General features: G+C 36.7%; 2 protein-coding genes and 1 long non-coding RNA gene across 9 annotated transcripts in view; 1 reads left to right on the top strand and 2 right to left on the bottom strand.

Annotated features, from left to right (window-relative positions):
- LOC147838928 (uncharacterized) overlaps positions 1 to 23270 on the top strand; it is a 619529-nt gene extending 596259 nt beyond the window's left edge. The window contains exon 2 of the mRNA XM_087301755.1: positions 22275 to 23270. The gene's annotated coding sequence lies outside the window, so the exon portion shown is untranslated. The remainder of the gene's footprint in view (positions 1 to 22274) is intronic.
- The window catches only part of LOC147838929 (uncharacterized), a 188234-nt gene extending 164964 nt beyond the window's left edge, over positions 1 to 23270 (bottom strand). Inside the window, exon 1 of the mRNA XM_087301756.1 lies at positions 22270 to 23270. The gene's annotated coding sequence lies outside the window, so the exon portion shown is untranslated. The remainder of the gene's footprint in view (positions 1 to 22269) is intronic.
- On the bottom strand, positions 14139 to 18567 carry LOC147838930 (uncharacterized). 7 transcript variants are annotated; one of them, XR_015520934.1, is made up of 5 exons: positions 18504 to 18567; positions 17585 to 17681; positions 16636 to 16775; positions 16048 to 16140; positions 14139 to 14775 (listed from the first exon to the last, which is right to left on the bottom strand). It is a non-coding gene; the product is annotated as an uncharacterized LOC147838930 (long non-coding RNA). The 7 variants fall into 7 exon arrangements; XR_015520935.1 differs by having other exon boundaries at positions 16048 to 16137; XR_015520936.1 differs by having other exon boundaries at positions 16692 to 16775.
- Positions 23271 to 23769: the final 499 nt, after the last annotated feature.

The raw sequence follows: 23769 nt of genomic DNA, 5'->3' as shown, positions 1-23769 counted from the left end.
TTGCTGACCACTGGACCTCAATGGTTCTGTTGTGCCAGTGAGTTTGGAATAAAAAATAAGTATTGCACTGAAATGCAAGACTCTTTAATTTTTTACTAATAGCTTAAACTTTTTCTCCCCTTTTTAGATTTTTGTTAATGTAGTGAATCATCTGATTTTCATTAAACAGGTGTAATATTCATTTATAAAAATTATTTGATATCCGCTGCGCAAAACTTGCTGGATAAGTTGGCGGTTCATTCTGCTGTGGCGACCCCGGATTAATAAAGGGACTAAGCCGATAAGAAAATGCATGAATGAATGAATAATTATTTGAATTCTTATATTCACTAAAGCGCCGCTGTCATCATTAAGCTCCAGGCTGCATTTTGCTCATGGGGCAGCGAGAAAATAAATGAAAAGAGCATGACAAAATAATAGATAAAAAGAGAGGCTATCAAATAAATGAATAAATGAAAAAAGTGCGACTGCTGAGAGTGCAAGCAGCTAGCTGTTTTTTATTTCCCTCATGGCCAAAAAATGGACCAACCTACTGGGAATTTTCCTGGTTCTCTGGATAGGACAATTAGGGCCTGTATGACAATAGATTTAGTCATCATTTGCTCACCCAACATTTGTCACAAACCTTTGTTTCTGCTGTTTAACATGAAAAAGGTTATTTGAAAAATGTCAGTATACCCTTTGACTTACATATGTTTTTTTTTTTTTTCTACTACACAGTTGCAACAACTGGAAGGTAAGTACATGATGACAGAATTGACATTTTAGATGAACTATCACTAAATAGTAAATAAGCATCACTAAATTGTTAAAAAGAAATTAAACATATTTGTACTAAAATATTGTTAGTATTATATACTTAAAAGGTACACCTGTCCAACTGTTTGTTAACACAAATTTCTAATCAGCCTTGGCAGCAACTAAATGATCTGTCACAGTTCAAATCGAGCATCAGAAGGGGGAAGAAAGGTGATTTGATAGACTTTGAACATATCATGGTTGTTGGTGCCAGATGGGCTGGTCTGAGTATTTCAGAAACTGCTGATCTACTAGGTTTTTCACGCACAACCACCTCTAGGGTTTACAGAGAATGGTTTGAAAAAGACAAAATATCCAGTGAGCGGCAGGTCTGTGGGCCCAAATGCCTCGTTGATGCCAGAGGAGAATGGTCAGACTGGTTCGAGCTGATAGAAAGGCAACGGTAACTCAAATAACCACTCATCACAAACCGAGGTATGGAGAAGAGCATCTCTGAACACAAAACACGTCGAACCTTGAGGCAGATGGGCTACAGCAGCAGAAGACAACACCTGGTGGCACTGCTGTCAGTTAAGAACAGATTACTGAGGCTACAATTTGACAGGCTCATCAAAATTGGACAATAGAAGATTGGTAAAACATTGCCTGGTCTGATGAGTCTCAATTTCTGTTGTAACATTCGAATGGTAGGGTCAGAATTTGGAGTTAACACCATGAAAGCATGGATCCATCCTGCCTTGTGTCAATAGTTTAGGCGGGTGGTGCTGGTGTAATGGTGTGGGGAATATTTTCTTCTCACACTTTGGTACAATAGTCCCAATTAAGCATCATGTCAATGCCACAGCTTATTATTGTTGTAGTATTGTTGCTGACCATACCCATCCCTTCATGACTGCAGTGTACACATCTTATGATGGCTACTTCGAGCAGGATAACGTTACAAAGTTACAAAGTGTGAATCATCTCAGACTGATTTCTTGAACATGACAATGCATTCACTGTACTCAAATGGCCTTCACAGTCACCAGAACTTAATCAAATAAAGCACCTTTGAGATGTGGTGGAACAGGAGATTTGTATTATGGTTGTGCAGCTGACAAATCTGCAGCAACTGTGATGCTTTCATATCAACATGGAGCAAAATCTCTAAGGAATATTTCCAGTATCTTGTTGAATCTATGAATCTAGGCAAAAGTGGGTTCAACCCTGTACTAGTAAGGTGTACCTAATAAAGTGACCAGTGAGTAAGCAATAAACTTAGCTAAAAATGTATGAAATAGACTGAAAAACATGAATTCTGCCACTATAACAATGCATTGCAGTCACTGTCAGATAATCAACACTGTGTTGAATTCAGACTGATAGGCTATTAGCTGTTTGGAAGAGAAAGACAGAAAAACAAACGTCTGCTATGTAATTTGTTTCACTCTTCAGTTACCATAGAAACATGTTGACTTCAAATGAAACATAAGACAAGCATGTAATTACAGAACATCTTGAAGAGATCTGACACCTGAGAACTAAAATCTTTCGTCACTCCTTAAGGTGTCTATATACTGCTATTGTGAAGATTGTAACAACTTTAATGTTCACTCTTGCAGAGTAGCAGAGATCCAATCATCAACCCTGTTTGGTGTTTAAATCAGATACTTCAAGGATGAACGGAGCATCAATTAAGCGAAGCAGAGGCTTTATCATCCATATGTTTTATGTTTATTTCATCATTCAGACTTTGAGATGAACATTTAAGCCAAGCTCAGGGTAAGTGGAACATTTGGAGGAAGTAGTTACAGTTCATCAGAAAGTCATTTCCTTCTCAACTCAGTTTCATCTCTGTTTAATACCAAACCAATCAAGAAGTTATAAAGGTAGGAACTTATGAAGGACGGAATCATCGGTGCCAGCTGATACTGTTTATTCAGCCTCTCTTCAAGTCATTTTGAGTGTGTTAACAGCAACAAAAATAATATTTGAGAAGTTGAGTAGAGCTGAGGTGATTTGTTTGATTTTTTATGATTTTTTTTTTCGTGAATTGACTTTTTTAAGTATTGTCAAAAGTGTTTTATTTTCTCTTGTTTCTTCTTCATAATTATTTTTACCAAAACTATCAAAGGTTGTACACTTGATTTCACTTCTTCTGTCATACAATAAACAAATCTTTACAGTGAAAGATATTTGTCATTTGATTATTTTTATATTTTAATAAGTGATGTGTGTATACAGTACATTATTACTATGTATAATTATATAACTATTTAAATAAGTCTCTCTTCTCCCAGCTGTTGTTATTTCCTCAACTTTCACTCTCTGTGTGACAGAACAATTATTTTAAAAACATTGAACATGCATTCAATGGTAACACCTATTTATGCAAAGGCTATTTAATATGAAAATTGTGTGCCAACAAAAATGTAATCAACAAAAATACATGAACATGAACATGTTTTTCCGTCATTGACAGATTTTTTTCACCTGTGACGGAAAAATTTGAAGGTAATCCGTCATTTTGATAGATTATGCTGAGGGTGATCTATTGTAATTTGTAGCTGTTATTCCCACTCCTGTCCAGCTGGTGGCGATTGCCCTTGTTTTGTCTCTTCTTTGTCACTGCTGCGCTGTGTACAGTTGCAAAAATCTCACCGCAGCTGAGTGAGAAGTTTCTTTAAACGGCCAAATAGTTGCGATATTAATAAAAAAGGTATAAAAAAAAGAGTAAGTGATGCAGTGGACGATAAAAAACAAACAGACAAAAATCCTCAGTCGCCGACAGCTGTTGTTACGGGCCAACCAAGCGGCAACAAGGAGGTCAGGTGCTTTGGAGTGCGTTGTGAGCTGAGCACTACCGAACGCAGAGGGTTGAAGCCGCGCCCCTGGTGCTGAAGGAGCGCGTGCTGCAGTATTTTTCCCGGTGAAACGAGTGCTTGCAAGACCGGGAAATCCCACATTCAGAAAATCCAGCTTTTGATCACTTCCATAGTAGAAATGTTTCCTAACTACAAAACGCAGTCTGAAGTGGCGCTACCCAGATAGCAGGCCCGATCTCGGCTGCCCTTCGGCTCCGACTCGGCATCGGCGATTGTTATCCGGGCAGAGTATGGCCCACAGCTCGCTCCCGCACATGCCTTTGTGATGCGGCTGTAAAGCACTGTCCCGATTCCTGTTAACCATATCTGGCCCGAGTCTGTCTGTAGAGTCCGGGCCGCTTCTGGCAAGGACTCTCCAGTCTGGCAGCAGAACGTGGCTTCAGCTTCCACAACAAATTTAAAACTGTCTTGAGAAGTTGACTTTTCTAGACAAAGACACAGAATTCAATGACAACTGCCTCTGCATCAGTCTCTCTTGATGTGTTTGATTACGCACAGGCCAGCACCCAGTTCAGGTCGACGCAGGAGGAAGATATGAGGTAAGGCAGATATGAGTTTTTGTTCATTTGTCAAATAAATGAATGAATAATTTAGCCTATATGCTCGTCGTGCAAGGTCATTATTAAAATATGAATGGAAAAAGCGATTCGAAAATATGCAAATTAATTGACGTTCAATTATAGGTTTTGACGGAATTTTTACAACCCTCTCCGTCAAAATGATGGACAATGACAAAGGTCTGACGCGATCTCTGATATATATATATATATATATCACAAATCAGAATTTTTAGCCTCCATGTTTATTTTTCCCCAATTTATGTTTAAATGGAGAGAAGATTTTTTTCAACACATTTCTAAACATAATAGTTTTAATAACACATTTCTAAAAACTGATTTATTTTATCTTTGCCATGATGACAGCAAACAATATTTGACTAGGTATTTTTAAAGACACTTCTATACAGCTTAAAGTGACATTTGAAGGCTTAACTAGGTTAATTAGCTTAACTAGGCAGGTTAGGGTAATTAGGCAAGTTACTGTATAACGATGTCACCGACTCGGTCCCAGTCATTCCCCTCGCTGGCCAGCAGAGGTCATCATCACCGGACTATTAACATTACATCATCCTCAGACACTGATCGCAACACACCTGCTGCACATTACACTGATCACCCTAACACACATATAAGCAGCCCAAACACTCACTCCAGTGCGGAGTCTTGTTCTGCCTGGCTGACATTTTTGAGCGTACCTTATCCTTGCCCGATCTCCTTGTTATAACCCGGACTGTTCCTTGCCTTGCCTGCCGCCTGTCTCGAACCTTGCATTGTACTTCGACTTTGATCCACACCTCTGCCTCTGACCCACGCCTGCTATCACGATCCCTAATTGCCAGCCGCCAGTCTATAGACCTTGTATTACTGCATTTGATGTGAGTTCGTACACTAGTGCATACTGTGTGCTTGTTATTAAACTGTGTTATTAAATATACTGCAAATGGATCCCTTTGTGTCAGACTCCTCGTTACAAACGATGGTTTGTTCTGAAGACCATCGAAAACAAAATTAGCTTAAAGGGGCTAACAATTTCAACCTTAAAAGGGGTTTTAAAAAACTAAAACTGCTTTTATTCTAGCCAAAATAAAACAAATAAGACTTTTTTTTTTCCTTCCAGAAGAAAAAATATTATTGTCCATACAGTGAAAATGTTAAAACTATTAAGCATTATTTGTGAAATATTTAAAATTAGAAAAAAAAATTAAAATGGGGGCTAATAATTCCGACTTCATCTATATGGCGCAGTAGGTAGTGCTGTCGCCTCACAGCAATAAGGTCACTGGTTTGAACTTCGGCTTAGTTGGCGTTTCTGTGAGAAACTTGCATGTTATCCCTGCATTCGTGTGGATTTCCTCCGGGTGCTCCAGTTTATCCCTAGTCCAAAGGCATGCGGTAAAGGTGAATTGGGTAGGCTAAATTGTCCGTAGTGTGTGTGTGTGGATGTTTCCCAGGGATGGATTGTGGCTGGAAGGGCATCCACTGCATAAAGTGCTGGATAAGTTGGCAGTTCATTCCGCTGTGGCGACCCCAGATTAATAAAGGGACTAAGCCAACAAGAAAATGAATGAATATATATATATATATATATATATATATATATATATATATATATATATATATATATATATATATATACAACAGTTCTGTCTGGGTCTCGAATCTGATTGGCTGATAGCCATGATTATATTTAAGTAATATTAGCACCCGTAAAGCCTCTTTGACCTTTGTATATTATTCTGCCCACATACAACCAGCAAAAAGCAGACACTAAAGATCTAAAGTTTAAAAGATGCTTGCTTAGCTGTTTAACTGTCAGCTTATGATTTGAATTCGGATAAAAAGTAGTTCCTCATACAAAAGGGTTTTTGAGACTCTCCATGCTTAATTTTGTTTTTATATACACAATTATGCCGTCAAACTGTAGTATAAATGCAATATCACACTGGTGCCGATATACAGCCATATCGCACTGCTACTCGTGTGATATTGCTCATATATATGTATGTATACATATATATATATATATATATATATATATATATATATATATATATATATATATATATATATATAGTTAATAAATAAATTTTTCAAGTGGCATTTCATCCAAACATTTTTTAACAATATATATATTAGTTAAGGTCAGAATTTTTAGCCCCACTTCTTTTTAAAGTATTTACCATATGATATTTAACAGAGCAAGGGAATTTTCACAGTGTGTTTGATAATATTTTTTTTTACTCAGAAAAAACGTCTTACTTGTTTTATTTCAGATACAATAAAAGGAGTTTTAATTATTTAAAAACCATTTTAGGGACAAAATTATTAACCTCTTTGACCTATATTTTTTTCTCGATAATCTACAGAACAAACCATCGTTATACAATAACTTTGCCTAATTACCCTAACCTGTCTAGTTAACCTAATTAACCAAGTTAAGTCTTTAAATGTCACTTTAAGCTGTATATAAGTGTCTTGAAAAAATATCCAGTAAAATATTTACAGTCATCATGGCAAAAATAAAATAAATCAATTATTAGAAATGAGGTATTAAACTATTAAAAATGTGTTGAAAAAATCTTCTCTCCGACATATATTCATTAATTTTCCTTTGACAGTCCCTTTATTCATCAGGGGTTGCACAGCGGAATGAATCGACAAATTATCTAGCAAATGTTTTACATAGCGGATGCCCTTACAGCTGCAACCCATAACTGGAAAATGCGCTCTCATTCACATACATACACTAAAGCCAATTTATCTTACCCAATTTACCTATAGTGCATGTCTTTAGACTTGTGGGGAACACTGGAGCACTCAGAGGAAACCCATGCAAACACGGGGAGAACATGCAAGCACCACACAGAAATGCCAAGTGACCCAGCCGAAGCTCGAACCAGCAGCCTTCTTGGTGGGAGGCGATTGTGCTACTGCGACACAGAGACACCTGGATTTAAAAAAAAAACTAATTAAATTTAGCAATGTTCAACTTTATTTGTTTGTTTAAATTCAGCCCAAATAAATTGTTTGCAAACACTTACCTTAAAAAAATTAGTTAATTCAATGAATCATCTTTTAATATATTTTTTTCAGAATATACTGTATAGGCTTAATACATTTATAAAATGTATACTGTTTCTGAACTTCATTTATTTATTCATTATTATTTATTATTATTATTATGCTTTTTTTTAAACGCATTATGATGAAACAATGGCTCATTTTTGGTGTTACAATATGTTAATACATTATTTATTGCTTATGTGTTACAACCTTATAAGACATAAATAGTAACGCTTACTGTACTTGCTAGACATGATCATATATTGTTCTCAATCTCGCAGCACGATTTGTCAGCATTTCCTTTGCCAATCTGCTGTAGAACAGATAATTCCTATTTACAGGGTCAGCTTGAAACTTTAGCCCTGCAATTATAATGAGGATGTAAATACTTAATTTGCACAGATGCACTTCACACCCCTTAATGAAGTGATATCTCATCAAGGCAAATTAGTGGATGGCAGCCCATATTATTAAATCAATTTAGCATGAACGTCATGCATAATGTCAACTGTGAAATCACTCAACTAAACGAAGTCACCGCAGATTAATTTCATTATCACATATTCCACATCCGACCAAATGTTTGGATAAACAGGTGTCATGCTTCGGATCATCAGTTACCAAAGCGATGAGGGGGAAAAAATCACTTTACACCCTGAAAGCAACAAACAAACATTCATGTTTTAAATGTCTCATCAGTTTTGTAACAGTTCAAACAAGCCATTATAATTATTTTAATCAAAGCAAATCAGGCTCACTGTTACAACCTCCTGGCTCAAGAAAGTAGAAACGAAACCAAATAAAGATCCAAACTAGAAAATCAAATAAACCTAAATATATTTAATCAAAAAATAAGTGAAATTATTCATAAATATAAAGGAAAGAAAACACAAAAACTCCAAAACTGAAGAGGGAAGGATGAACACCTGCAGTCCTGTTCTCTTTGTCTTTATCCAAACGCACATCACAGGTAACACTCTGCATCTGGTCCAAACATAATTACGGCAAAACACTGCACCTGTTCAACACTACGAGAGAATACCAAATCATGGAACACCTCTATCTAGTGGACACTGGTTAAACAACACTACAATCGTTAAACTCACTTATCAAGCAGTTAAAAAATGCACGTACAATGTCACTTGTTAAAATTGTGTAGCACATGTAGGATGTGGATTAGGCATGGGCCCTAATAAGATTCTGATGGTATGATAACCTTGGATAAAAATATCACGATTTCATGGTTTCATGGTACGATATTGTGATTACTGCTCTAAGATATATTATTTTTAAATGTCTGGTTAAAAACAGAAACTTTTTTCCCCTTTACACATAATATATTTGATTTTATGAAACATGTAAAATATTTTGGAGCAGAAAACCCACTTTGTTTTTTTATGTTGTTGTTGTTGTTGGTTTGGCAAAAATGAGAAAAGATCAAATAATATAGCACACTTTTAAAACAATTAACCAAATCATAAATCAAACGCTCAAATAATCCAAAATATTAAATCAAAATACATTCACAATTGAGAAATCAAATGTATTTATTATTCATGAACAACAGAGTAAAATCATGCTCAAACTATAATTCAAATGTAGTAACCAGTTTCCTCCTGATTACACACACACAGCAGTAAGCTCATAATGGACTAATTACTAGGACTATAAAGACAGCTCATTCCCACAGACTCTTTGCTGAGTCTTATTTTCCCTGTAAAGCATTAAAAAGCATTTTGTGTTTTAATCCTTGTCTTGTTTACCATTATTGTTGTTTTGCCTCTGTCTTGTATCTAATTCTGTGTCTAATAAATTAATTAATTGAACTGGTTGTTTGTTCTAATAATCTATTATTTCTTAGTACCAATTTAAAAATAGTCAAAATAAAAACTTGAAATAGGTTTTTTCTTAACTCAAGTTCAGATATGCGATTTTTTTTTTATTTGAATTTTTTTATTTATTAAAACTTTAAATGGTCAAAACTGTATCTTCGTTGAGATTTTATTTAGAATTTTTAGTATAATTGCAAGACAAACGACTGTTGTCAAATAAATTGCACAATTACCTAACTTGTCTAATGTCACACCCTCAGCTCATTCCTGCAGCCCCAATCACCCCACTCCCTTACTACACACAACACCCGTGAACTCTCACCTGATTACTGATCACCCGCACCTGCAATCACCCATGCAATATAAATACTCACCTTATTTATTCACTCACCTGCTGGAATCGAAGTCAGATGGTTCTTTGTACGTTGTACGACCTACAACGTAGTGGGCCAGCAAGTGACTCTTCCGCTGAGTCAGTGCTGGGGGCCTTGGAGGAATCTGCAGGGCTCACCTGACGGGGAACTTTACTGGCAGATAAAAAGGCGCACATATCCCCGTATTAGGGAGAATGGTGCAGCAAGCGTGTTTCAGCACCCTACCGAATTGTTTCCTCAATCACCAAGGGTTACCTAATACCCTTGAGGAAACCGGCTCCACTCGCAGATTGTAAAACCTTGCAAATGTATTAGGTGTCGCCCAGCCTGCAGCTTGTGGAAATATAAATTTCTATCAACTAATTCCAAATTAATAATAATCTACGTATAACTGAAAAGTTATATTCTCTGGTTTTTTAATTATATAATTTCATTAACATCCCAGCTAGGAGGGACATTAACCTTTTGTCTGTCTGATCACAGGCTAAGCCAAAGTAATGCAAATTGTCAGTGTCAGTGTCTAGATGGGGTGTCTATTGTTTTCTCTTTTCGATCAAATGGTCAGGCGGTTTCTGTCTCCAGAACATGATGAGATTAGACCTGAGAAGCAGTTTACCCTGCCGACCACAACCCTTAATTTGCATACTTTGTTTAGCTATATCCCCTCCTCCTAAGAACACAATATAGCCATGAAATCTTTGTCTTAATTCAGACTAATTCAGACTTGTGTGAGACTTGTGAGAGACTTGTGAAAGAACTTGCAGACTGCGGACCTCTAGTAGGCTCTTGCACATTGGACATCTTGAAGACGCTGTATGACTGCAGATTAACCAACACGTCTCAATAAAGGAATTCTGCTTGTTTCGAGTCTCCTGGACTGGGTTCTCGTCTTCTTTTTCACTCACTCATTTTTTTTTTTTTCAACAAGCTCTACAGATGTCTGTTAAAAAGGCGCCGCGTGCACGCGCCCAAGAGGATGCGAAGCTCCGAGTGGAGTGCGCACACATTCTGGGGGGACACGGCTCGCCTTGGCTTTGATAAGCAAGAGAGAAGGTAAGCACTAACCAGTGGGCCAACTCTGTTTCGATACAGCACCTCCCTGCTGCCGACCGCATAACAGACGAAGAGCTGCTCAGATGATCTAAAGCTCTGAATGCAGTCCAGATAAATCGCAAAGCACGAACTGGATAAGTAAGGCTGGGTCTGCCTCCTCCGGGGGCAGCGATTGCAGGCTCACTACCTGGTATTAAAACGGAGTGGTAGGAACCTTGGCACATATCCCGTGCGGGGTATCAGGAACGTGGGAGTAAGCCAGCCCGAATTACAGGCACGAGTCACTGACCGAAAATGCCTCCAGGTCCCCGACCCTCTAATCGATAACAACACGATCAGCAGAACTGCCTTCAGGGACAGAAATCTTAAAGATACTGAGTCAAGGATCGAAGGGATCTGATGCAGGCTCATGTGAACGAGGGTAAGATCCTAAGAGGGCATGAGAGGGGGGCGTGGATTAATTTGCCTCTGAGGGACCGGATGATGAGGTTATGCGTTCCCACGGTGCTGCCACCCACCGCGTCATGAGAGCGGAAATGGCAGCCATGTAACCTTGAGTGTGGAGGGCGACAGCCTGCTCAAATTTTGGGGGTCTTCTCAGCGAGAGATGCACCATTCAGTGAGTAGACTCCACTTCAGGGCATAGGCGTGCTCGAGGAGGGGGCTCTAGCCCGAGTGATGGTATTAACCACCACAATTGGTAGGTTACCTAAGTCTTCCTCGCGTCTAAGGACCACCCATGGAGGTTCCAAAGATGGTGCCTGTCCCTGAGAGAGTAGGTGCTCTCTCAAGGGGATCTGCCAGGGGAGGGCCATCGTGAGGAGGGAGAGCTCATACATCCAGGTCTGGTCGGGCCAGGGAGTGCAACCAGCAACCTGTTCCTCGTCCTCCCTGATCTTGCACAGTAACTGCACGAGCAGGCTCACTGGGGGAAACGTGTATTGCGCATGCCCCGAGGCCAGCTGAGAGCCAGTGCATCCGTGCCGAGAGAGCCCTCGGTCAGGGAAAAGAACAACTGGCAAAGAGCGTTTTCGGGGGAAGCAACAGAACGATCTGGGCTTCGTTGAATCGCGCCCATATCAGCTGAACAGACTCGGGGTGGAGTCTCCATTCACCAGGACGTAAGGCTGCCGTGAGAGTGCATCAGCTGCACGGTTGAGCTTGCCTGAAATGTGAATGGCGCGCAGCGATTTCAGCCACGGATGACTCCAGAGGAGCAGACGGCGGGCAAGCTGAGACATGTGGCGAGAGCGAACACCCTCCATACGGTTGATATACAGTAGGTGAGAGTTCAAAGTGACTATTACCGCCGTGTCATATACCGCCGCCGTTTGAAATAGGAGCCGCTTTGTTTTTAGTGTATGACCGCAGTTTGTGAATGAGCCGCCAGGGGGCGCAAAGGGACGGGATGCGAACTGACAGAAATAGCCCACACAGCAGCCTTAAATATGCTATTGTGCTTGTAAATGAGATTAAACAATAAGTCAAAGCATTATAATTCCTTAATTAATCATTTAAAATTTGTTAACACGAATTATTGTTATTCTAAACTTTTTAAGTGCAAAGAGGATTCTTTTTGAAAAATAGAATTGAAGAAGTTAAAGACAACTAATGTGAAAGCACAAACATTCAGTACAAATATTCAAAGTATGCCTAAATTAAAAAATTAAAGCAGTCTTTTAGCCTAAATGTAAAGAGATTTTCAGTGTTTGCTATTTTGGTAGGACTAACACAAGACCTTTTCATTTATGTTTTAATTTACCTTTTTATTTACATTTTTGTTGTTGATTATATTTTACTATTTAATTTTATGTCACAATTATTGTACATAATAATAAACGAATAATGAAAAATAATAAAAATAAGCCTTATGTATTTAAGGACATGTGGTGAAACACTAAGAAACGGTCAAGCGCATGCATGGTCTAAAGAGCTTAAGTTGAATACTGCTTCATAAAATAATTTTGCCGCAGGACATATCTCGCAGGTTTATTTTTAATAGTTTTCAGTTATTTTTTTTGTTTCAAAACAACAATGTTCTCTTTAAAGTTCTCTTTAAAGTATAACTGTTGTTTTGTTTTTTTACTTAATGGCCCAGTATGTTTTGTATTTTAATTTCAATTTCAGTCACCTTGCATATGCATTTGAAATATAATGCGCGCATAACCGCGGAAAGAAAAAAAAACTGTCAAAGGTTAGAGCTAATTCATCAAAAGGTCGCATTCTGCTTTCACTCTCCCCAAAAAATGCTCTGTTTGAACGATTTAATTATTATCATCGTAACCACTATATAATTATTTAAACTTTCTCTGGTGTTTATTGCTTTTAGAAAATATCTAAAATCTTTAAAAAAAAATATCTTGTAAAATGAAAGTTTAATTTGACTTTAACGGTTTTATTTATGTAGGCTACATAGACCTATACCTACACTGTTATAGCTTGCTTTTGCTTGTTTTATATTGGTTTATTTATTTAATGCGGTTTTATCCGATAATAATTCTTTAAATTATATTTTAATATGGCTCAGGCAATTTTTTCAAGATTTGACACTTGTTTTGAGTCTACAAAAGGGGACAGGTAATTTGTAAAGATTTATGTCTTTCTGTTGTCTTTGTGTATAGATTATTATGCGTTATTGAAACATCAAGGGGACGCAACAAAGTCACTTATAAATTAAAATTGTATTATGCAACAGCCTTTAAAACGGAAACATAAGGGCGATTATAAGCAAAAAGACCTCAGCCTATAAGGTTAGATGTTTTCTTTTGCTTATTTATTTATTTATTTATTTATTTATTTATTTATTTATTTATTTATTTATGTGTTTGACGCATGTAACTCGTCTGCGATCGGTGTAATGACGGCAAGCCATCTTTCCCAGACTCGGGGCAAAAAAAAAAAAGTGTTATAAAAATAAAGTTGCCGCAGGACATAAACGAAGTCCTGCAAGTTTAGTTTTAATAATTTAGCTCCAGTTCTGTTCAGTTTTTTTTCTCAAAACGTCTGTTCTTCTTTAAAGTAAAATTTTAGTTTTTTGTTGTTGTTGTTTTTACTTGTAATGGCTCAGTATCTCAATATATATATAACTTAACAGCCACAAATATAAATAACACAACTTGCGGGTGCAACCAACAACCCAGATAGCAAATTACATCTGGCCCAGATATGGCCCACATCCCCCATTTTCTTCTGGCCCACATACCGCGCGGAATGACGGCGATGACTCAACCTGATTGTGGCTGACATAAGGATCCAAAAGTCAGCCACAACTGAACCAGATCTGGGCCATATCTCAGAAAAAGCATGGTCCATATCTGGGCCAGATGTGGCCCATACATTTTCTCAGATCTGGCCCAGCTGCGGCCCATGCACATTCTCAAATCTGGCCCAGCTGCGGCCCATGCACTTTTTCAGATCTGGCCCAAATGCAGCCCATGCAGTTTCTCAGATCTGGCCCAGACGTGGCCCATGCAATTTCACAGATCTGGCCCAGATCTGGTTCAGTTGCGGCTGACTTTTGGGTTAGATGTGGCTCACATCTACATTTGGTAGCTATATAAATCACATTAAAAGGAATGCTTAGTTTAAATTGCTTTATTTAAAAAAATGCTTTAAAGGAAGCATATAAATTGATAAATACAAATATATAATTTATATAAATTATATAAATAGATGCATACAAAAAAAACAACAACAACAGTTTGATCAATGCAATACAAATAAATATATGAATTAGATAAATAAATGCATACAGAATTATCACAAATTAAATGCAAATAAATATATATAAAAGTTAAAATTAGGTAAGTGGATACACAGAATAAGAAGAACATACAAACACAAATGTATATACAAATTAGATAGATACAGAATAAACACAGAAAATATATATATTTTTTTATAAAATGCATATTAATTAAATGAACAAATATTTTATAACCATAAAGCCAGAACCAATAATTAAAAAGATATATAAAGGGCAATCCAAAAACAAGATCAGAGGCGAGGCAGGGGTCAAATAAACAAATGATAATTACAGAAACAAGATAAACAAGTATGAGTAGACGGAACAAACACAGAAATCGCATATTTAACTAAACATATTACTTAAATAATTACAACTAAATATTTATTAGCATTTTCCCAGAACCAAAAAAAATAATAAAAATTAAATTAAATAAACTGAAAATCCAACAGGGCAGTCCAAGAGTGAGGTCAGGGGCGAGCAAGGGTCAAAGCCAAAAAAAAAAACAGTCCAATGCAAAACATCCTGAAAATAGGAGGACAACAATTAAAAGGTGCTGTTTGCAGAGTACATACAGGCACAACTCGATTTGACTTTTAAGCACTTTTTTAAGCACCTATTTTTATTTTTAAGACTGACAAGCAACGTATTGAACACCTGAAATGTATTCTCAGCAATACATAAAAACATTCCATAGGAACTACCTATTGATTTATAAAAAATAAAAAAATAATATTAATATAATATTTCATAGTATTAAACCTATTTTAAATGTGCTTGTGAAATTATTGTTTTTTTTATGTTTTCGTAGTTGGAAAGAGAACTGAAAATTAAATTACAATAAATTAAAGGACTAGAAATACTATTACATTGCTAAAATAAAACAAATTTTAGTAAATAATACTAATACAGAGTAAAAGTACATGGTACTATTTTAGTTAGTTAAATTTGAAAAAAAAAATCGGATTTTCATAACGGACAAACAAGTGTAAACTTGTTTGAATGGTTTAATTGTTTAATTACAAAATTACATAAAAAGAAATTTGCACTAACAAAGAAAGTTTATTTTAAGGAAATATATTTTCAAGCTTAGGAAAGTTTTACGTATATGATGAAAAGATGTAAAAATTTAAAATGTAGCCTTTTATTTACACATTTTACACAGTTTTTCTTGTTTGCTCATTCTGTGTCTACCTTTACAATCTGGCAAATTTGTTGCTTAAATAACTTTTATAGTACTTGGATTTTTTTTTACATAATTATAAACAAATGACTTTACAAAAAAATATATTTTAAAAATAATAAAACAAATGACTTCATTTCATTTGAGGTATTTGAAATATTTTTTTACATTTTCTACATTTTTCAAAGCAGTGTTTTAAGAGCCTTATTGTTTATTTTGATAAATTTAATAACAGATTGCTTTGACCTGTAATGCCTGTACAATTTAGTGACGCTTTAAGACAGACTATGTATAAATCATACAAATACCTCATTCAAAAACGTTTCCAGCATACCAACCCCATGACGTCAGACACAGCAATATTACAAGATGGGGGTGCCTTTGTGCTAAAAGCTTTAGTAAAACATGCCCTTTTCATCAAAATTGTTACATTAATCAAGTTTGGTTATTATATTTTTATTAAATCGGAAAGCAATTTACGAAATAACGTAAACTTGATTGACTGCATCACTTCTACTACAAGACACTGGGAAGAATTTTTGCTAGGAAGATCTGACACTCAAAGTTTACTCCATCAATTCATAGTCTGAAATCTTGGTAATTAGTGAAAGTACCTTTGAACTGACCGCAGATCTTGATGTAGTCTTTTTTGATCTGGTCTTCTCCACTTTCGATCCTTCCCTGGGTTCATCTTTACAAGGAACCTGCTGAATGGAAAAAAAATACTTAGTGATAAAAACCTGGACTATATCATGCTCTAAAATATTTGAAATAAAAGCAGCGTAACAGGACAAGCTAGTGGTGGAGGTTTGCTAGAAAAATCTGTGAGAGAGGATGTTGTGTGTGAGTCAGACTGAGATAGACTGTTGTATGAATGTGAGAATGCATTCACAAGAGTGTGTGTTAGTTTGAGGATTTTGCTATTTTAAATATTAGGGTCCAACAGAGTAATTTGTTTAGTTAATTTGTTTAAAATTATTTTCATTGATTAAATACTTGCCCATTTATAGATGTAAAGAATAACCAAAAGAAATAATGTATTAAAATGTCATTATATTTTATATTCAATCTGCTAATCATTTGTTGTGAAATTTGAATGACTTCCATTCAGTATATGAATAAAATAAAATCAGAATAGGAATAAAACAATAGAACTCTAAAAAAAAAAATACTTCCTATCAAAATAAAGCAGGTGCTTTTACCTAAAGGAACTTTATTAGTATGGTTCCCTGCTTCCAGTTAGTTCAATTTCAGATACCTCCATAATCTGTACTCTGGTGCTTCATTTGGTTCTTGACTTAAGAGTAACTGGTGTCGCATTCCAGGTCCATCACAATCTGAGCTAGAAGGACAATATGACAAAAGACAAGACAAATATGAATACACATAACATACAGAATAAAACATTTAAAGATATAGTTTACTATTCTGCCACCATTTATTCATCCTCTACTTGTTTCAAAGCAGTTTGAATCTGTTCAACACTAAAGCAGATATTTTGAAGAATGTTAGAAACCTGTAACTATTGATATACATAGTAGGAAAAACTGGGTTTGTGTTCATTCATTTTCTTTTCAGCTTCATCCCTTTATTAATCTGGGGTCACCACAGTGGAATGAACAGCCAACTTATCCAGCATATGTTTTACACAGCAGATACTCTTCCAGCTGCAACACATCACTGGGAAAAACCCATACACTCTTATTTACACACATTCACTATGTACAATTTAGCTTACCCAATTTACCTGTACCGCATGTCTTGTGGGGGAAACCGGAGCACCCGGAGGAAACCCACGCCAACACGGGGAGAACATACAAACTTCACACAGAAATGCCAACTGACCCAGCCGATGCTCGAACCAGAAACATTTTTGCTGGGAGGCAACAGAGCTATCCACTGTACCACCACACCGTCTGAGTTTATATTCAACAGAACAAAAAAAAAAAAATTGAAACAAGTGGAGGATAAAAGATGTCATTATTATGTCATTATTAGATTTTTAAAATAAGCTATGACCTCACACAGTGATAAAATAGCACCAATAAATCTTGTAATATTTTAATAATAAATAAAACATAAAATATATTATTTCAGTTCCCAACAACCAGTCTGACATATACAAGTTACAAAATATGTACAATATTGTACCTGGTGTGCTTGATGATGAAGTCAAACAATTAGTAAGGCACTGATGTGAGAGTTGTCCTTTCCTTCAGCTTGCATCCTTGCATGATTCCTTTCTTTTCTGTAACAAATTAATAAAATACAATCAATTTATAAAAATATTATTTTTACTTGCCACAAAACCATTTGTTTGGACTTGATACACAAGATTAATGGTGCAATTCAGTTTCCAGGCTGTTTTGAAGTGATATAAAACATAAGATATGGATTTTAAGCTTATTTAACACAATTGATTTTATTTTTTAACAAGGTTTAATATTTCATAACACACTTAGCCTTCTTTTTTAGCTAATTAATTTCCTTCATAAGTCATTTAACACATCATGTTTCAACTGTGGAGTTTTTTTCAAACGTTTTGGCTTTAAACATTTTTTTTGTGCAGACCAGTCTCAACAGTGGCCAGCATGAACCACATAACGTTACTCTGCAAACGTTTGCTGAAACTTGATAAAACACACATTAACCATCAAATCAAGATCATTAGGATTAACGTTACCAAAAAGAGACTGTTCATTCAGTGTTTGAGCTAAAACCAGTACAAAAGCAGAACTCGGCACCTTTTACAACTGTATAAAACGGACAGCATATGATTCATTCATTCAAGCTCCCGTTTCGACGCTGTTCTTCATATAACACGTCTAATTGATCATTTAATTGGGAATAAAGAGCGATTAAAAGGACAATTGTTACTTAAATGAATTTGTTAAAACCCCGAGCACAATCAACTTAACAGATTAACGTTACTGAACTGACGGCTGCCACCATTCTTAGCCGTTTTTAGCCATATTATCCACATATAAGTTACAGTTTTATCACTTTTCAAAACAGGGGCTTTTCTAACTAATAAAAACATTACCTGACGACAAATAAAATAATAACTTACCCGATATAAAGAAGAAGATGAAATGGCGGACTTGACTTCACTTCCTCGTTTGAAAAAAATAACCGTCATTCACAAGGCTCCGCCCACTCCACCGTAATGCAAGGATGAAGCGAAACACAAATTCGCCACCAGGGGGCAGTTTTACGATTATGTTTTTAAATAAATAAATAAATAAATAAATAAATAAATATATATATATATATATATATATATATATATATATATATATATATATATATATATATATATATATATATATATATATATATATATATATAATATTATATATATTAGGGTAAGGATAATTAGGCAAGTTATTTTATAACAATGATTTGTTCTGAAACTGTCGAAAAAATATATAGCTTAAAGGGGTTAATAATTTTGACCTTAAAACACTTTGAAAAAAAATAAAAAACTGCTTTTATTCTAGTCGAAGACTTTCTCCAGAAGAAAAAATATTATCAGACATACTGTGAACATGTCCTTGCTCTGTTATGTAACATGCTGTAATTCTAGAATATTTACTGTTATTTTTAATATTCAATAGCTTGTTATATAAAAACTATAACACTTTAAGATATATCTACAATTAACTAATTGCTAATTAACATGCTTATTAATAGCAAAATGTCTATAAAATTTGTGTACGCTGTTACAGGTGCATTAAAATTGGTCAGATTTATTTTATTATTTTTTGTGTTCTGTAGAATAAGTAAATAAAACTTTGTGTTGTTTACAAAGATCAGCTTATTCACGAACACATTCATGTTATTCACATTCTACTGCTCAGTTCTCTGACATTTTTTTCTATACAGTTATTTTATTCATAAACAAAACATTTATGTCTATTTAATATTCAAATTAAATAAAAAAAGAACAATGTTGTATGTGGCATTTAATCAAACAAAATCATTTTAAAAATGTAGAATTGCAAAAAATAACACCAAGAAAACAGCACTTTAATTCAGCATTATTAGATTATGAATTCATTTGTAAAATTGTTCATTAAAAAGTAGTACTAATAGCAAATTAAATCCACCCAGTAGGTGGCGGTAGGACACTGTCTTAATTCATTCAAATGGAGAAACTGAACAAAACATTAATGGATCAAAACATAATAAATGATGAAACTCATTGCATTTATAGACATTTATAGACATACCCTGTAATATGAAAAAAAATATATGAATTTTACTCATGCTGGAACATTTACATATAACAGATAATATAAATTTATATTCATAGCAGCCTTAAAGTAAAAATAAATCCATTATTGAGGAAATAAACTGAATTAATATGTGATAAGGTTACAAACATATACTTTCCCGGATAAGCAATAGCTTATTCCTATTCTTAATAACCTAAAGAATCATTTTCAATCTCAGAAAGTCTTATTTAGAACATGCAATGTTATTATTTTCAGAGAAGGTGTAGCGCTCTCACTGCCTGATGAGGGACAATAATGTTAATAAAACACAGGAAACACAGAACTGCTGCTGCTTCCCCTCAGAGTCTGTGTAATGTTTGAGCAGCAAGCCCCTCCCACTCATTAGGTATGCAGTCCATAGGCAGAAGTAGCCGATTGGAAAAATGTAAATCCTTGCATCACATTACATTAATTTACAATATTTATTTTCTATTTTCTACTTCATAAAACGAAAGTGTACAGACTTAGAAAGACAAATTAACTTTGATTTTCAATTTCTAATAATTTGTAACCACTTCAAAGGCTCCCGTTCATTTATAGTTAAACCGGAACTAAAAATACACAACTCGCACTACACCCGATGTGTCACACACGGGCCACATCTGGCCCACATACAGCAGGCCACAACTCACACTAGACCCGCTGTGTCACACACGGGCCACATCTGGGCCACATATGGCAGGCCACAACTCACACTACACCCGGTGTGTCACACACGGGCCACATCTGGCCCACATATGGTAGGCCAGAACTCACACTACACCCGGGGTGTCACAGACGGGCCACATCTGGCCCACATACGGCAGGCCAGAACTCACACTACACCCGGGGTGTCACAGATGGGCCACATCTGGCCCACATACAGCAGGCCAGAACTCACACTACACCCGGGGTGTCACAGACCGCCACATCTGGCCCACATACGGCAGGCTAGAACTCACACTACACCCGGGGTGACACATATGGGCCACATCTGGCCCACATACAGCAGGCCACAACTCACACTACACCCGGGGTGTCACACACGGGCCACATCTGGCCCACATACAGCAGGCCAGAACTCACATTACACCTGGGGTGTCACACACGGGCCACATCTGGCCCACATACAGCAGGCCAGAACTCACACTACACCCGGGGTGTCACACACGGGCCACATCTGGCCCACATACGGCAGGCCACAACTCACACTACACCTGGTGTGTCACACACGGGCCACATCTGGCCCACATACGGCAGGCCACAACTCACACTACACCTGGTGTGTCACACACGGGCCACATCTGGCCCACATACAGCAGGCCACAACTCACACTACACCCGGGGTGTCACACACGGGCCACATCTGGCCCACATACAGCAGCCCACAACTCACACTACACCCGGGGTGTCACACACGGGCCACATCTGGCCCACATACAGCAGGCCACAACTCACACTACACCCGGTGTGACACATATGGGCCAGATGTGGCACATATGTCTCCTGCCATTGCCAGAAGTGAGCCATATGTGCCTTAGTTGGCCCAGATGTGGCCCAGAACTGTATGCTATCTGGGAAGGGTTGTGCATTTTAGTTTAACTTTTTGAGCGTTATAAGCAGTTCGGTGTTAGTTTTTATATCAAACCGAAACTAAACAGCGCATTCTCTCCACCTCCTCGTTCATAACCAGCTGGACACACGCTGCTGAGGCAAGCAGGAGAGCCTACTCCGTCATTCATAATCTTAGCTGATGTATCTGAGTCGAAAGAATATATTAAAGAGGAATGTTCTTTTAACAGTCCCGATACGTTTAATCTTTTTATTTTTTTTATTACTTTTTTTCCTGTCATTTCTCTTCATCAAATTATTTTTTAAGCTGCTTGATTATGTTAAAACAGAAAGCAGAGCCCGTCAATTGAGAGCGATGCATGTCATGTGTTGCATAATTGCCTTTTTTCCTGTGCGTGCGTGATCAATTTCTGATCCTTTTATTGTGTTGGGCTCTCACACACAACCTTTATGTCTGCTGTGTCTTTAATATGGTGTGTAGATTATTATGCGTTATTGTAACATCAAGGGGGACGCAGCAAAGTAACTTATAAATTAAAATTGTATTATTTTATGCAACAGCCTTACATTTAAAACGGAAAGGGCGATTATAAGCAAAAAGACCTTAAGGCTAGATGTTTTCTTTCCCTTTTTTATTTATTTGTTTATGTGTTTGGCGCATGTGTGCGATAGGAAAACTAGTGTAATTACGGCAAGCCATCTTTCCCAGACTCGGGGCAAATTCCGCCTTTCCTTTCACTCCGTCCCGAAGCCATCCACTGCGTAAAACATATGCTGGATAAGTTGACGGTTCATTCCGCTGTGGCGATCACAGACTAATAAAGGGACTAAACCTAAAAGAAAATGAATGAAGAATGAATGAATAAATTAATAATAATAAAATAAAAATAAGGTAATAATCTTTAAACACAAATTCCGCGTAAGCAGCCTTTTTATTTTTAGAGATGGTACATTTGAATTGCCTCTTCCCACTTCCCCCACCTCAAAATTGAAAGTTGCAAAGAGAACTATAGCTCATTTACACCTTGATGCCTTAGCATCAATAGCAAAGAGCACAGCCCATTCACACCTCAACACAGAGCAAGTTTAGCGGAAGAATGTCAAATCAGAATCACGCAGATGAAGCACACCAGCAACTACTTTCATGAAACTATTAAATGTGTATTGTCATAAATTTGCTTATTTGCAGCAGCTTTTTTTCGCGCAACAGAATTGCGGCGTTGGGAAGCCGTCAATGAATAAAAACAGGGTCAATAGTGAAATCGGCTTTTCATTGTATCCCTATTACCTATATCAATGCATTGAAGGCCTTTTATGGTGTCATCACGATAGAATAGCCTAAGTTATATTGAAATAATTTAAAGAACAAAGTTATAAAAACTCACATTACATAAATAAACAATTAAAAATATGTTTAGGATGTCTTTATTTAATTGCCCTCGTGATGATGGTGTGCTTTATCATTATGTGCGTTTTACTTATAACGTGATTCAAATGATGGATCTGCGACAGAGAAACTAGGGGTTTTGGGAAACATGCATCACTATATCCTTTTTTTCCCCAAACTGTGCATAGTTCAGCCGCAAGTTACTGTACGTCTTTTTTTGGGAAAGCGCCCCATGTCCGCTATGCCGCGCGCCTCTTTCTCTGGGCAAAAAGGAGTTGATTTTTAAAATATTAAATATATAGATTAATTAAATATTCAGCAAAAGAGACATTTATTTCATATTTTACTATGCATTTCATCTGATAGGCAAATCTTTATAGCTTAATTAAACACATATTGTCAAAACCCACACATAGGCCTATTGTATGAAAATGAAAAGGGCATTTTTTGTTATTATTAGACTACTATTTATTTGTTGCCTAGGCTATTTTCACATTTTCACATTTGAGGTGCTTTATTGGCATGACAAGTAACTATACGGTCGTTTTGCCAAAGCAGTGCAGCGTCGCGTCTCACAAACAAGACAAAAAGGGCAAAAAGGGCAGTAGTGCAAACAAATATGGGGGTTGTTGTTGCGCGAGTACTGAAGAGCGGTGTTGACGTGGTGTTGTCAAGAGCAGTGTTGTTGCGCGCCTACTGAAGGGCGGGACCGAGGGTGTGCCGCGTCGCGGGGGCACTTTTGATCATTTTGGAAGGGCACTTTCTATCCAAGACTAAAAAGGGCATGTGCACTGCACAGGTTGAGCCCTATTTAGTGCACTTGATATGCAGCTCCGTCTCAATCAGCTGCTGAGGGCACAGCCGCTTCCCCACCGGCAGCCATGTCCGCTGCCCTCTTCTAACATGTTAGAAAATATTGCAAATCAAGCTGTCGGTATCTCCCCGCGGTTGAAATTGTTCGTTATTCGAAAAAAAAAGAATAAATATCAGTGCGCAAGCTTTCTAGATTTATTTTAGGCCTATATTCAGCTGTTTTAATCTTGCAATTCTGATAACTTTTAGAGATAATGTCTGTTTTTATCAACTTGTCTGTCATTTATTTCTCATTTGCTACTTATTTT

This window comes from Danio rerio, chromosome 21, assembly GCF_052040795.2.
Source record: "Danio rerio strain M-AB ecotype USA chromosome 21, GRCz13ab, whole genome shotgun sequence".
In the NCBI taxonomy this organism is placed as follows: domain Eukaryota; kingdom Metazoa; phylum Chordata; class Actinopteri; order Cypriniformes; family Danionidae; genus Danio; species Danio rerio.
The sequence above is the reverse complement of the archived record's forward strand: the minus strand, read 5'-3'. Positions and strand labels throughout refer to the sequence as shown.